This window comes from Giraffa tippelskirchi, chromosome 5, assembly GCF_054371585.1.
Source record: "Giraffa tippelskirchi isolate mGirTip1 chromosome 5, T2T-mGirTip1v1.2.pri, whole genome shotgun sequence".
NCBI classification, from domain to species: Eukaryota; Metazoa; Chordata; class Mammalia; order Artiodactyla; family Giraffidae; genus Giraffa; species Giraffa tippelskirchi.
The window spans coordinates 181,529,012-181,545,407 of record NC_137279.1 but is presented as its reverse complement, the minus strand read 5'-3'; the positions used below and the strand labels follow the sequence as shown (position 1 = coordinate 181,545,407).

The 16,396-nt window shown below is 42.1% G+C and overlaps 1 long non-coding RNA gene across 1 annotated transcript in view; it reads left to right on the top strand.

Moving 5' to 3' along the window:
• LOC145504572 (uncharacterized) overlaps window positions 1–13,290 on the top strand; it is a 71,104-nt gene extending 57,814 nt beyond the window's left edge. Inside the window, exons 6-8 of the long non-coding RNA XR_014052309.1 lie at window positions 817–954; window positions 10,055–10,187; window positions 10,651–13,290. This is a non-coding gene — a long non-coding RNA (uncharacterized LOC145504572). The remainder of the gene's footprint in view (window positions 1–816; window positions 955–10,054; window positions 10,188–10,650) is intronic.
• The last annotated feature ends 3,106 nt before the right edge of the window (window positions 13,291–16,396 follow it).

Sequence of the window (16,396 nt, the reverse complement as noted above, 5' to 3'; positions counted from 1 at the left end):
CCATTCTGCTGAGCTCCGGCGCTCAGACCCACACTCATTATGTGGAGGCTTATACACGGAGGCCCTGGGAGAGAGGGCTGGCCTGACTCCACTCCAGCTGCTCACGCTCCCCCTGGTCGTGCCCTCTATTAGAACAAGGCTGGGCAGACCCCTCGGCCTTTCTCCAGGAATTTGAAGGGATCAGGATGAAGGCTGAAGCTTAGATTTTTGAGCAGAGGTAATTTCAGAAGGTGGAATCATAGCTTAAGGAACCCTCTGGAGAATTTTCCTGATGCAAAACTAACAAGACATTGTGATAATTTCTCTGGAGCTGGCCTCATTCCAAGTTGGATTTTAAACGCAGATTATCAAGCAAACACCATCCCCCACCAGTATTAAAGGAGGGGAAAGTAACCGAACGGGGGCTGCAAAAATGGTCTCTATTGTGGGACCAAAAGCCGTCAATCACGCCGGCTGACAGGCGTCAGAGATTGACAGACAGGCCCTCGCTCCTGACTTCAGTTATCAAGGGGAATGGAAAAAGTGTCTGCGAGAACATGTTAAATTGCCAAAGTCATTACCAGTCACCAATTACCAAAGAAAAGATAACAAGGTGTATTTTAGAAAAATCGATGCAACAACATGCATTTCAATACAGCTAGTTTTTTAGAACTTTTGAAAACAAAATGAACTATTTAGGGAATACACAATGGTTTTCAGTGAATACCAAACACTGGGTTTTGTAAAGTCATCAATATTCACGTTAGATTTGGCTCTGCTTAACGGGAGCAAAGATCAAGCAGTAAACTAACATACTTTGTTTTATTCCCCCTCTAGTTCTACCCAAAGGACAAAATGATGACTGGAAGGCCAGCTGGCTCTCCTGCAAATGCCTCCAATGAAAGGCCTGGCTGGTCATTGATGGCACCTCCTGGGACCTTGGGCCTGCCCAGGATGCAGGTCAAGGAGGCAGAGGTGGGTGGCTGTCTCATGGGGTCCTAACCACAGGATGAAGCAGAAATTCCTCATCACTTGCTCTGAGCCCTGCTTTGGGCTGAACCCTGGGGATAAAGAGATGAAGGACGCAATCCCTACCCTATTGAGTCTTGCAGTCTAGGGTGGAGGTGGGAGGCACATGACCCCACGAATTACAGGACAAAACAGACGGTTGAGAGTTCCAAACCCAACTATGACTAAAGTGCAACAGGGAACAGGAAAGATTGAGGCTCCTGCAGCCTGGAGGAATCAGCAAGCTGTAGAGAGAAGGGAGCATTTGAGCTGATTCTTGGCAAGTGAGGACTTCTTTAACTGGAAATGCAACACCTGAAAGGAGGAGAGTGCATTTTACTATGTTGTAGGCAAGGGGCGCCATTGCCAAGTTCTTGAGTTGGAGAGTGTCCAGAATTGTGTTTTAGGGAGATAGCTCTGGCATCAGGGCAGAGAATAGACAAGAGGATGATACTTGGGGTTGTTGGAGTATGCCTTATAAGAGAGGCTGAAGTCCTGGACAAGGAGAGGGGTAGCAGGGAAGACCCAATGGGCTGCTGCCATATGGCATGCATGAGTCAAGAGGTCTCTCCCTGGTCTTTGCTCTTCTCACGTCTCAGGCCCTGCCCAGGTACTATGTCCTCAGGCGGCTCATCCATATCCACTGATAGAACACCTTCCTCTTTCTCTGAGCTCCAAGGCCCTGTGTCGAGTTACCCGCTCCTCCTCCCCCCCACCCCCATCCATGTGTGAGTTACCCGGTGACCACACAGATCCAGGTTAGAAGCTCTGCAAGGACAAAACCTTTGTCACATAGGTCCCTGTGGTTCTTCCAGTGCAGCCCCCCTCCAGCAGAGGGAAAAAATGAACCAGGAAAACATTGAGCAGAGAAGTATTTCATGGTAATGCTCAAGAAAGATCAGGAGACTTATCACAGCAATCATTGCAAAATGAACGCAAATGTCAAATCACTATGTAGCCCAACTGAAACTAACATAATGTTGTACATCAGCTATATTTCAATTAAAAAAAAAGAAAGATCGAGGCTTGTGAATTTGCCCAGTAGGCCGCTAATTTTCAGCTTGCATCCAGTTTGCCAAAGGACCTTATGCATCTGTGTGTGCTCAGTTGGTCCTGATGCTTTGTGACCCGATGGACTGTAGCCCGCAAGGCTCCTCCTCCAAGGGATTCTCCAGGCAAGAATACTGGAGTGGATTGCTATGCCCTCCTCCAGGGGGTCTTCCTGACACAGGAATGGAACCCGCATCTCCTGCCTTAGCAGGCAGGTTCTTTACCACTGAGCCACTTGGGAAACCCAAATGGATCTTACGTGACTGGTTAAAATAAGACTTACAAACCTCTCCTGACCCTGCAGTGCATGCAGGACCTGGAGGCAGTAGATTGAGTACCCAGAGAGAAGGAACTGCTGGGCCTCAAAAATAAGACAGTAATTGCTGAGAAGCAGAGGCATTTGCCATCAGCATTGGAAGAAAGCAAACTTCTTTCCATATGATTGGTAGGCAGCATGACCATATCATTAACTGTCCAAACAGGGGCAATTTTGAGGGTGTTAAAGGGCACCATCTGCAATTATTACATGACAGCCGATTTAAACTGAGATTGTCCCTGAAAGAATAGAATGTGGGGTCACTGCAATGATGAGCACTGTTCCCTTGCACCACAACCACTTAAATTTTATAGATGGCAGAGCTTTCACTCTTAGCCTCTCCCAATTCCTCCTCATCCTCCCCAGGATTTACTGAATCTGGGTACTTTCTGTTGAAGACTGAGTACAGCTCAGCCCCTGCCAGATCCCCTGTTTTATGGAGCAGCTCTGCTCAGTACCTGGGATTCTTGCTTCCTCCATGAGGTTAACTTTAGGGGCAGGTCTGCACTTGTGGAAAAGGCAGAGACTGCCTAATGACCGGATGGAGGCAGAAATATTAGGAGCCTCAGGGGACTACTAATCTAAACTTTTGTCAACCTTAGCAAAACTCCGTCTGTCTGATTCCAGTATCTCCTTCTCAGTTCTTTCTATATGCAGAACAAAAAGTGAATCTCCCTCTATCAAACCCAATAGCTATTCCAGCCTCTGCTGGGAGTTTTCAGAATTAGATAAAGGCCCTCATACAAGACAACGGGGTGCCAGTGCAAGCCAGCGGGAGATGGGGACTGGGAGAATCTGTATTAGATGATCCTTGTATGTGAACAAGAAAAAAAATCTGGGCTGAATTCGTCTTTATGTCTAAATCTAAGTGTGAGTTTTCACCAGTCTCTTTTGTGAGGAGAATATGAAAATTAATTATTCCAACCCACACAGCACACACACACACACACACACATATACATATTTAAATAAACTTTATTGAGAAAATTAATTACACACAGTAAATAAACCCACTTGAGTTTTGACAAATGAATGCACTTGTATAGACACCACATGGATCAATATATAGAATATTTCTACCTCTCCCCAAAGTGCCCTTGTCAATCCTCCAAAATTTCTCTCCCCAGGCAACTGGTGACATGCTCTCCATCACAGTAGATTAATTTTGTCTGTTCTAGAACATCATGTAAAAGGATTCACACCATATGTTTTCTCTGGCATCTGATTCACCCATGTTGTAGGATGTATTAGTAGTTGTTATCTTTCTTATTGCTGAATAGTATTCCATTGTACAAATGTGCCACAGTTTATTCATTTACCTATTGATGGACGTTTGGACTGTTTCCAGTTTTAGGCTGGTGTATTTGTGTACAAATCTTTGTGTGACCATCCATTTATCTTGGGTAGGTATTGTTGTGTCATAAAGTGTGTACTTAAATTTATAAGAAACTGCACACTGTTTTCTAAAGGCGTTCTATAATTTTTCACCCTCCATCAGAAATATATGAGGGTTCTAGTTGTCCTATATAATCACTAACACTTGGTATTGCTGTTCTTTTAGTTTTAGCTGTTGTAGTGAGTCTGAAGGAGTACTTCATTGAGACTTTAATTTGCATTTCTTTGGTGATTAATAATTGATCATCTTTTTAATGTGTTATTGGCCATATGTGTATCTTCTTTTGCAAAATGTTTAATTTTTACATTTAAAAATATTATATGTATATAGTGGTTAATTTTATTTGTTAAATTGACTGGCTTAAGGGATGCCCAGATAACTGGTAAACATTATTTCTGGGTGTGTCTGTGAGGATGTTTCTGGAAGAGATTTGCATCTTAGTAGATTGAGTAAAGAGATCTACTCTTATTAAAGTGGGTGACTATCATTCAATCCATTGGGGGAAGCAAATGGAATAAAAAGGTGAAAGAAGGGTGAATTCTTTCTCTTTCTGAGTTGAAACTCCATCTTCTCCTGCCCTCAGACATTGGAGCTCTTGATTCTTGGGCCTTTCGACTGTGGGACTTAATACCAGCAGCTTCCTGGTGTTCAGGCCTTTGGATTTGAACTGAATTATAGTAACTGGCTTCCCTGATTGTCTGGCTTGCAGATGGCAGACTGTAGGACTTCTTAGCCTTTGTAAATGTGTGAGTCAATTCCTATAATAAGTCTCCTCTTACATATTTTAATATATATCATATTGGTTCTGTTTCTCTGGAGAGCCCTAATTAATACTATATATAAAGCAAGGGACGAGGTACTTTTTATGTTCTGGTATTTGTTGTGATCATAGGCCTAAACGTAGTTTTATGTTTATGATCCATTCAAGTTAATTTTTTGTATGGTGTGAGGTAGGGGTCAAAGTTTGTTGTTGTTGTTTTTCACATAAAGATACCTAGCTGTTTCATCACCATTTGTTGAAAAACTACATATTTCCCTATTAAATCATCTTGACATTTTGGTCAAAAATCAACTGATCTGTTTCTTGATTCTATTCTGTTCCACTGACTTATCTGTTTATCTTTATGCAGATAACACATTGTACTGATTACTATAGCTTTGTAATAAGCCTTGAAGTCAGGTAGTATAAATCCTCCCACTTTAGAATGCCAGACTATGTATCATTCATGATTGTTGGAAATAAATGTACTTGAATTAAATGTATAATAAATTGTATACATTATCCTTTCCTAGTGTGGGTTGTTCCATCATTCAGTCAATAATGTGGTCTTCTGAGAATGCTGAATTAAAGTACTCATTTGGGTTTTGCAATAAATAAAGGTCGAGACTGATGACGTCTCCTGCTATAGCAGTCGTGATTCTTTTTGCAAAGTAGATAACTAGCCTTCCTTACAGGACGTTGCCTTTTAGCAAGATAGATTTCTGGGTAGGTTTGCTCTGCCTCACACTAGCACATCCAAGGGCATCAGTACATCTGTGGTCTGGTTTCTTCAGCTGTGCTGTGGTGGAAAGAATGCTGGAGTAGCTGGCTGCAGAGCATCCCTCTCTGGCAGTCACCACAGTGCTGCTTGGGACTTTCACAATGGGCTTGAAAAGACCTACATCAATGAGTTGTCTTCAGGGCACACAAAAGTCCCAACTCCTGGGTGGGTCCAACTCTCCCCCCACCCCCAACTCCCCAGCAGATGTGCTGATTCCTAGCCAGGAGCTGCCCTCAGATGGGGTCTGCCAGCTACTTGGACCCTGAATACACAATAAATCCTCATCAGAGCCTGAATTTGAGTCAGGCATGGCCTAGGGACATACTCAATATCATTCCATTCCCAAGGGACTACTTCCAAAACTACAATCTGGTTCCAATCCTCCCGTTCTGCTTGTTTCCCTGCAGCTGGTGTGTTTAGCCCAGCCCTCAGCTTGGACTACAGTAAAGACTTGAAATCATACCATCTGGATTCAAGTTCTGGCTCGGATACCTACTGATAGAGTAACATTGGGCAAAGCCCTTCTCATTTCTGAGTCTAGTTCATCCAGTATGGAATAGACTCTAACATCTTCCTCATAAGGCTACTGTATGTATATAGAAATGTTTTATCAACAGGAACCACAGGGTGTACTTGGTAAAAGGGCAGAATCTGTGGAAAGGATCACCATGACTATTATTTCTTCTTTTAGCCAAAATGTAGCTACAGAGACATGAAGAATGCCAGTACTTCCTACAGAAGAAAGGATGGCTGCTATAACAAATGACTTCAACTTGGTTAAGAACAAAATTTATTCTCTCACAACTCTGGATGCCAGAAGTCTGAAATCAGTTTCCCTGGACTGAAATCAAGGTGTTGGCAGGGCTGTACTTTCTCTGGAGGTTCTAGAGGAGAGTCTGTGCTTTGCTTCTTTTGGCTTCTGGTGGTTGCTGGCAATCCTTGTGCTGTGATTGCATCGCTCCAATCTCTGCCTCCATCTTCACATTGCCTTCTTCTCTTCTTCCTCTTCCTTTCTCTTATAAGGATATCTCTGATGGCATTTAGCGCACATCTGGTTCAGTTCAGTTCAGTTGCTCAGTCATGTTCGACTCTTTGTGACCCCATGGACTGCAGCATGCTAGGCCTCCCTGTCCATCACAAACTCCCAGAGTTTACTCAAACTCATGCCCATTGAGTCGGTGATGCCATCCAACCATCTCATGCTCTGTTGTCCCCTTCTCCTCCTGCCTTCAATCTGTCCCAACATCAGGGTCTTTTCCAATGAGTCAGTTCTTCGCATCATAGCCAAAGTATTGGAGTTTCAGCTTCAATATCAGTCCTTCCAATGAATATTCAGGACTGATTTCCTTTAGGATGGACTGGTTTGATCTCCTTGCAGTCCAAGGGACTCTCAGGAATCTTCTCCAACACCACAGTTCAAAAGCATCAGTTCTTTGGTGTTCAGCTTTCTTTATAGTCCAACTCTCATATCCATACGTGACTACTGGGAAAGCCATAGCGTTGACTAGATGGACCTTTGTTGGCAAAGTAATGTCTCTGCTTTTTAATATGCTGTCTAGGTTGGTCATAGCTTTTCTTCCAAGGAACAAGCTTCTTTTTATTTTATGGCTGCAGTCACCATCTGCAGTGATATGGGAGCCCAAGAAAATAAGGTCTGTCACTGTTTCCATTGTTTCCCCGTCTGTTTGCCATAAAGTGATAGGACCAGATGCCATGATCTTAGTTTTCTGAATGTTGAGTTTTAAGCCAACTTTTTAACTCTCCTCTTTTACTTTCATCAAGAGGCTCTTTAGTTCTTCTTTGCTCTCTGCCATAAGGGTGGTGTCATCTGCATATCTGAAGTTGTTGATATTTCTCCTGGCAATCTTGATTCCAGTCTGTGCTTCACCCAGCCTGGCATTTTGCATGAGGTGCTCTGCATATACGTTAAATAAGCAGGGTGACTAAAGATGACAGAGATGCTTGGAGGGCTCAAACAAAATCTTGTGTGCACCAGGAGACCTCACAGAGACTGAGCCAGACCTGCCTTTGAGTGTTTGAGTGTCTCCTGTGGAGGTATAGGTCAGCAGTGGCCTGCTGCAGGGGCAGGGGCCCTGGGTGCAGCAGACCTGGGTATGGCATAAGCCCTCATGGAGGAGGTCACCATTAACCCCATCATAGAGCCTCCAGAACTTACACAGGACTGGGGAAACAGACTCTTGGAGGGCACAAACAAAATCTTGTGTGTACCAGGACCCAGGAGAAAGGAGCAGTGACCCTGGAAGAGACTGACCCAGACTTGCCCATGAGTGTCCAGGAATCTCCGGCGAAGGCATGGGTTGGCAGTGGCCTGACGCAGGCTATGGGGCACTGAGTGTGGCAGTGCGTGCATGGGACCTTTGAAGGAGGTTGCCATTATCTTCATTACCTCCACCATAGTTTGGCCTCAGGTCAAACAACAGGGAGGGAACACAGCCCTGCCCATCAACAGAAAATTGGATTAAAGATTTACTGAGCATGGCCCCACCCATCATAACAAAACCTAGTTTTCCCCTCAGTCAGTATCTCCCATCAGGAAGCTTCCATAAGCCTCTTACCCTTCTCCATCAGAAGGCAGACAGACTGAAAATCACAGTCACAGAAAACTAACCATACTGATCACATGGACCACAGCCTTGTCTAACTCAATGAAACTATGAGCCATGCCGTGTGTTTCTCAGTTTATGACAAAGACTACATGGTCCACAAAGCCTAAAAACTTACTATCTGGTCCTTTACAGAAAAAAAATGTGCCGACTCTTGGCCTAGACCAATGCCTTCACCATGTAGTTGGGGGAAGAGAAGTCCAGGAGGGCATGTGACTTGACCAAGCTCCCCTAGAGACTTGCACACAGACAAAAAGAGAACTTACTCAGGCATGTGGGTGGGTAGAACCCAGTGCCCCAGAAATGAAGCTCAGGCAGGTCTCAGCTCCCTTTTAGCAGGGCTTCCCCCAGCTCCTGGGGAGATTCAAGCAGATACAGGAAACCTTCTCAGTGAGTATCCCTAACATGGCAAATAAATGAATGGATAATACAGTGAATAAATGATGCGGTCAAAGTGTTTGAGAATCCTAAGCTGACATAGTACTTCCCAGGCCTATGTAACACTGGAAGCCTTGAGCCAAGCAGCAAGAAGGATCCCAGAGACCCGACTCAGCGTTCAAACCTCTGTCCTGAGGCCAATCTGGGTTTTTTGTTTTTGTTTTTGTTTTTGTTTTAGGGGTTCCTCCTAAAAGGCCACAGGAAAACTGGAGAGTTTGCAGAAGCATTTGAGCTGGTGAAGCCCACAAGTGACTCTCAGAGAGGTGGAGAGGGACCGTGGGGCCTTTAATGATGACTAATTTGCAGCTTATTAATGCAGCTGTAATTAAGAATATTCATTTTATTAAAAGCCGTTTATTGTAATAGTGCATGCAAATCTGGAGACTGGCATTGTGCTCGTGTACCAATTGACACAGGTCTATTGTGGCTCTGTGGATGGCAGGTCGCTGCGTCACTAATTGTTAAGAGTTTAGGGTCTAATTTTAAACCCTTTTAATTCCATTTGAAATAATTGCCCTAATGAAATTCAAAGTACTCGGAGGCAGCCCCAGAAAAGGTGGCTGGTGCCCCCCCCTCGCCCCCAGGGAACTGGGCTTTGAGAGCCGTGGCAGGCACTGTACTTGTCTTGGGGCTGCTCTGGCTGCTGGCTCTTCCCCTGAGGGGCAGCCGCCCTGGTCTCCTGAGAACCTGGCTCCTGTCCGCAGCACTGACTGCTTCTGGGGAGCAGGAGGGGCAGGCCTGGATGGAGAGGCATTACGGGTGGGGGACCCTGTCCAAAAAAAGTCATTTCTGTAAGCCACACAAGGATAGAGAGGAAGCAGTGTCCCTACCCAGAGACAGTATTCCCCATCCAAGCTCCCACGGCATCATGTATGCACTAGGACATGCCTCAGAGCAGCTGAACCCAGGACTCATCTTCAATAGGACAAAACTCCTACTGAGAGCCTCCTGTGTGTCAGGCACCCCGTAAGCAATTTACATGTCTGAACTTTTCTAATCTTCACAAACACTCTAGAGAGTGGGTTGCATCTTTTTTCTTTTTTTCCACATTTTACCAATGAGGCAATCGATGCTGGGAGAGGACCAATATTGCTTCAAAAGTCAAACAGGTTAAGTGACAGAGGCAGACAGAAGCTTTTCCATCTGTCTTCTCAGAGACTGTCTGTCCAGTTTACATCATGCAGAGGTGGGTCTGGAACCAGCTTGGGGTAACTCAAGTGTGACGCCACCCTTATGATTACATTACATTTACAAGACTCCATCTGGCTAGCTGTCTTGCTCTTTCTCTCCTGCTGGCTTTGAAGAAGCAAGTATCCATATTATGAACTGCCATGTGGTAAAAAAAAAAAAAAAAGCTCAGGAGGCTTGTTGAAGCTGAGGGCTATAGTCCTTCAGCTTTAAGGAACTGAAGTCTGCCAGCAATCTTAGTGAGCCTCAGAGTGGACCCTTCCCAAGTCAAAGTTCAAGATGAGAACGCAGCCCAGCCACACCTTGGTTGCAACCTGGTCATATTCTGAAGCAGGGAACCTGGCCAAACCATACATGGACCCATAGAAACTGTTAGATAATAAGTGTAGGTTATTTTAAGCTGCTAACTTTGTGATAATTTGTTAGTGACCAATATAATTGAATGCAACATGTCAAAAAAATGGCAGGAAAAGCAGGGTGGTTAGGATAGTTTTCAATCTTTTTGTTCATACAGGACATCTTCCATCAGAAACAGTGACCACCAATAACAATGCAGAAAATTAACTGTGAAAAGCAGACAAGGCCATTGACATGAAGGATCTTTTGGATCATGTTGAGAAGGTTGGATTTTCTCCTATAGGATACAGGTGAAGTTTTAAGAGAGGGTGATACAGTCAGATCTGCATTAGAAAAAGATGACTTCGGTGGCCAGAACCTAGGATGGGTTAGAGACACTGGAGCCTAGGAAGCAAGGAGACCTGAAAGGCTGTTGCAGTAGTTCAGGCAAGAGATAGTAAGAGCTGGAACCAAGGGAGAAGCAGGGAAGATACAGAGGAAGGTACTCTGAGATTTGGAGACAGAAAATAGAACATCCAGTAATGTCACATTTCTTCTGCTCTTAAAGATCTTTAAGAAAGAAAATATTCTAGCTGACATTTCCCTGGTGTCCAAAACTCTAACAAAGCTGACTCACGAACTTGGTTTCAATATTGCCTTATTAATAATATTTCTATAAACAGATTCTATATTTTGGGGTGCCCTTCCTTACCTGACACATGCCATGGTAGACTTGCTTTCTTGGGAAAAGGTATAATTCTTTTTATTTTGCAGAGCCTCAGAGAATGGCTGCAGTGAAATCACTTCCATAGTCTTTTGGTTTAAATGCCACTTACCAGATCATCTGTCACCACCTAAAGGATTTAGTTTTTCCTCCTATTTTGCAGAGAACTTACTTGGACCTTAACAAGATCTTACAGAATGAAAGGTAAGTATAACAATAGACATCTCGACCCTTTTCCATCTACTCATCCTTTCAGTATTATTGACACTAGGCATAGGAAGTACCAGAGTTAAATGAGAAATAGCCTTACCCTCAAGGTGTTCACAATCTACTGAGAAAGACAGATGTGCAAAGCAAAAAATTAGAGCAAATGATTCCTGCACCAGAGGCAAGCACTGAAGAATCTGGGATTTGAAAAGAAAGGACTGATACATCACTCAAGTTGAGGAATTTTCCAAGCAGAAAGTTCAACCAAAGTAAATGTGTAAGGGCATGAAAGGACACAACATCCCCAGAAATGAATGCAGCACAGGATTGAAGGGAGGGAGGGAAGGAGAGTTAGGGAACCTGAGGATGGAGAAGTCACAGCGTCCAGATCATGGGGCTTCATGTGTCTAAGAGATTTGGACTGTTTTTTGTTTAACTTTTTATTTTGTATTGAGGGAGAGCTGGGAAAGATTGAGGGCAGGAGGAGAAGGGGACGACAGAGGATGAGATGGTTGGATGGCATCATCAACTCAATGGACATGAGTTTGAGCAAACTCCAGGAGATAGTGAAAGACAGGGAAGCCTGGCTTGCTGCAGTCCATGGGGTCACAAAGAGTCAGACATGACTTCACCACTGAATAACAACAATAGCAGATTAATAATGTGACAGTTTCAGGTGGACAGCAAGGGAACTCAGCCATACCTAAACATGTATCCATGCAGGTCAAGAAGTGACAGAACCAGACATGGAACAATGGACTGGTTCAAAACTGGGAAAATAGTACATCAAGACTGTATATAGTCACCCTGCTTATTTAACTGATATCCAGAGTACCTCATACAAAATGCCAGGATGAATGAAGCACAAGATGGAATCAAGACTGTCGGAAGAAATATCAATAATCTTTGATATGAAGATGACACCTTCCTTACAGAAGAAAGTGAAGAGGAACTAAAGAGCCTCTTGATGAAGGTGAAAGAGGAGACTAAAAAAGCTGGCCTAAAACTCAGCATTCAAAAAAATGAAGATTAGGGCATCTGGTCCCATCACTTCATAGCAAATAGATGGGGAAACAATAGAAAGAGTGGCAGACTTTATTTTCTTGATCTCCAAAATCATTGCAGATGGTGACTGCAGTCTTGAAATTAAAAGACACTTGCTCCTTGGAAGAAAAGCTGTGACCAACCTAAACAGCATATTAAAAAACAGAGACATTACTTTGCTGACCAAGGTCTGTCTAGTCAAAGCTATGGTTTTTCCAGTAGTCATGTATGAATGTGAGAGTTGGACCACAAATAAAGCTGAGCACCGAAGAAATGATGCTTTTGAACTGTGGTGTTGGAGAAGACTCTTGAGAGTCCCTTGGACTGCAAGAAGATCAAACCAGTCCATCCTAAAGGAGATCAATCCTGGGTACTCATTGGAAGGACTGATGTTGAAGCTGAAGCTCCAATACTTTGGCCACCTCATGCGAAGAGTTGACTCATTGGAAAAGACCCTAATGCTGGGTAGGATTGGGGGCAGGAGGAGAAGGGGACAACAGAGGATGAGATGGTTGGATGGCATCACTGACTCGATGGACATGGGTTTGGGTAGACTCCGGGAGTTGGCGATGGACAGGGAGGCCTGGCGTGCTGCAATTCATGGGGTCACAAAGAATCGGACACAACTGAGTGACTGAACTGAACTGAACTGAACATGTCCATCCCAAACACCCTGACTATCCCTTCCCCCCAACAACCATAAGTTCGTTCTCTAAGTCTGTGAGAGCTTGGAGTATATTTTGTAAGCAGAAGCAGCCTGCAAATGAGAGTGAGCAGGGAAGGGATATGGTTAGAACTTCATCCTGGAAAGCTGACTTGTGCATCATGATCTCCTCTTACAAACCGGGAACTCCTTTGGGTTCTTAATTTCAGTGCATGAAGCCAAAATTCCAAGAGTAATCCAAGACATCCCTTCTTCTTCTCATCACCAAGGCCCATCTACATTACCTCCTCAATATCTCATAACATCGCTCACTTTTCCTCAACTCCTCTGCCACTGCTTATTCCAGGTGCCACCATCTCCCACCTGGTTTATAGAATAGCCTCCTGACTGTTTCCCCAGAGTTCACTCTACACTTCCTAAAACCCAGTCTCCATAACAGATCTTTTTTTTTTTCTTTAAGCTCAAATTTATCTGCAGTGAACTGCAGAGATTCTAAATGTATAATTTGATGAGTTTTGACAAATATATATAACCATATAACCACCCCTGCAATCAAGATATAGGACATACCCATTACCAAAAAGTTCCCATATTTTCTCCATTTGGTCAATCTCTCTCCACCATAGGTGACTACTGTTCTGATTTCTATTTTCAAAGATTAATTTTATATCAAGATTCTTTTGCTCAATGTACTTTTGAGATTCATCCATGCTATGATATGTATCAGTAGTTCAATCTTGCTTATTCTGGGTAGTATTAAACTGTGTGAATATACCATAATTGATCAATTTACTTGTTAATGGATATCTGCACTGTTTCTAGTTTGGGGGCTATTGTCTCTAATGCTGCAAAGGATATTCACCTACGGGTCTTTTAGAAGATATATGTCTTCATTTCTTTAGGGTAATTACCTATGAGTGTAATATCTGGATCATATGCTAAGTGTACATTTAACTCCTACCAAACAGTTCTCCATTTCATACTCTGAGTAGTAAGTCCAGTCTATCCATACCTTGTCAACAGTTAATATTTTCTATCTTTTTAATTCTAGCCATTTAATGTGTATAAAATGGCATCACATTGCAATTTTAGAACATTTTCCTAGTGACTAAGATATGGAGCAAATTTTCATGTGCTTATACTCATTCATAAATATCGTTTTGTGAGCTATGTTCAAATATTTTGTTCATTTTTAGTAGATGACTTGTCTTTTAATTATGATTTCTAGGACTTCTTTACATACTAGAGACATATATTGAGAATATTTTCTCCTAGTCTGTGTCTTATTTTTTATTTTAGTAATGGCAGAACATTTTTGAAATTTTGATGAAGTCTCATTTATCAATATTTTATGGTTAGTATTTTTTTTTTATGCTATACGTGACAAAGACTGTCTTCTAGGTACTGTAGTGTTTTAGCGATTACATTTAGGTCTGTTATCCATTCTGGGCTTCCTAGATGGCTCATTGGTAAAGAATTTGCCTGCCAATGCAGGAGACACAAGGGACTCAGTTTCAATCCCTAGGTCAGGAACATCCCCTGAAATAGGAAATGGCAACCCACTCCAATATTCTTGCCTGGAAAATACCATGGGCAGATAAGCCTGGCAGGCTACAGTCCATGGGGTCGCAAAGAGTTGGATGCGACTGAGCATGCATCCATACACACATCCCTTCTAGTTAATTTTTGTGTATGGTGAAGTTGGGGATTGAAGCTGATTTTTGTCATGTTTTTTTCCATGAGGGCGTTTTTTGTGAGTTGAATTGGTGCTTAATTTATCTAGTGATTTTTCTGCAACTATTGATTATGTTTATCCTTTTATTTTTGTAATGTAGTGAATTATATTGATTTTCAAATGTTAAATTAGCCTTGCATTCTTAAGTTATCATACAGCCTCCTTTTTCTAGATTTACTTTATTAATTTTTTATTCAGGAATTTTATACCCGTGTTCGTGAAAAAAGTGTTGCTCTATGGCTTTTTTTTTTCTTATAATATCATTGTCTAGTTGTGGTACCAAGATTATGCTGGCTTTTTAAATGAGAATTTTTTCATCCCTTATTTTTCTGAAGAATTTCTATAAGATTGATATCACTTATTTCTTAAATGTTTAATTGAAGTCATCAGTGAAATCATCTGGGGCTAGAGTTTTTTTTATGGGAAGTTTTTAAAATTATAAATTCAAATTATTTAATAAACAAATACCTATTCAAATCATCTATATCTTCTTGTGTCAATTTTGATAAGTTGTGTTTGCGTGTGTATTTTTAAAGAATTTATTCACTTTTATCTAATTGCCAAATTTATTGGCAAAATATTGCTTAGTTTTTTTTATTAGCTTTAGCAGGGGTTACCAACCTCCAGGATCTAATACCTGATGATCTGAGGTCGAGCTGATGTAATAATAATAGAACTAAAGTGCACAATAAATGTAATGATCTTGAATTATCCAGAAACCACCCTCCACTCCAGTCTGTGGGAAAATTGTCTCCCACGAAACAGGTCCCTGGTGCCAAAAATGTTGAGGACCACTGATCTATAGTATCTGTGATGATAGCTCTTTTATTTCTGATATTTTTTCTTCCAGCTTATCTCTGTAGTCTGGGCCAAGTATTCTACAGAAAATAACCAAAGGAAACACACCACGTTATTTTGAGTAAAACCTAGGAGGAGGTGGAAACTATTCAATCCAGAAATGAACAAAGAGAAGAAAATAAAATGAAAACAGCCTTAGGAAAGGTTCTTCTGTGGGATGGTTGGCCAGGGATGGATGAAAGGGAAACCAGCTACTTCTGATGAGACTAGGCATTTTAACCACTTTAAAAATGCATTGTCCCTACGTATTAGGTTGAAAATGTTATTGATTTTTCATTTAAGCCCATGGTTGTCAGAGAACACACCTTGAAAATTTTCAATCTTTTGTAATTTACTGGAACATATTTTATAGTCTTGTATATGGCTTATTTTGGAGAAGGAAACGGCAACCCACTCCAGTATTCTTGCCTAGAGAATCCCATGGACAGAGGAGCCTGGTGGGCTGCTGTCCATAGGGTCACACAGAGTCGGACACAACTGAAGTGATTTAGCATGCATGCGTTGGAGAAGGAAATGGCAACACAGTCCAGAATTCTTGCCTGGAGAATCCCAGGGACAGAGGAGCCTGGTGGGCTGCCGACTATGGGTTTGCACAGAGTCGGACATGACTAAAGCAACTTAGCAGCAGCAGCAGCAGCATATGGCTTATTTGGAAGAATAGTCCATGTGCACTTGAAAAGAATGTATATTCTACAGGTATTGGGAATAATGTTCTAGAAGTGTGCATTATGTAAAGTTGGTTGATAGTCTTGTTCAAATATTTTATAGCCTTGCAGATTTTTTGGTCTAGTTGCTCTATTAATTATTGAGAGAGTAACTATGCTGGCCTGTTTCATTTACTCTGAGGATCCATTAATAGATGCGTACATATTTAGAATAATCATGTCTTTCTAATGAATTAACCCTTTTATCATTATGAAATATCCCTCTTTATCTCTGATAGTATTCCTTATCTTGAAGTCTAATTTGTCTAATATTAATATAATCACAACAGCTCTCTTGTACTCAGTGTTTGCATGAGAAAGAGCCTGGTCTATCTTTCCTTACCCTTTTCCTTTCAACCTATCTGGATCTTTACATTTATTATTATTATTTTTTTAATTTTCAAAAAAATATTTATTTATTTGGCGATACTGGGTCTTAGTTACAACCTGTGGGATCTAGTTCCCTAAGTAGGGATTGAACATAGGCCTTCTGCATTGGGAATGTAGAGTCTTAGCCACCAGACCATGGGGGAAGTCCCTGGGCCTTTACATTTAAATGCATTTTTTTTTTTTGTGGACAGAAA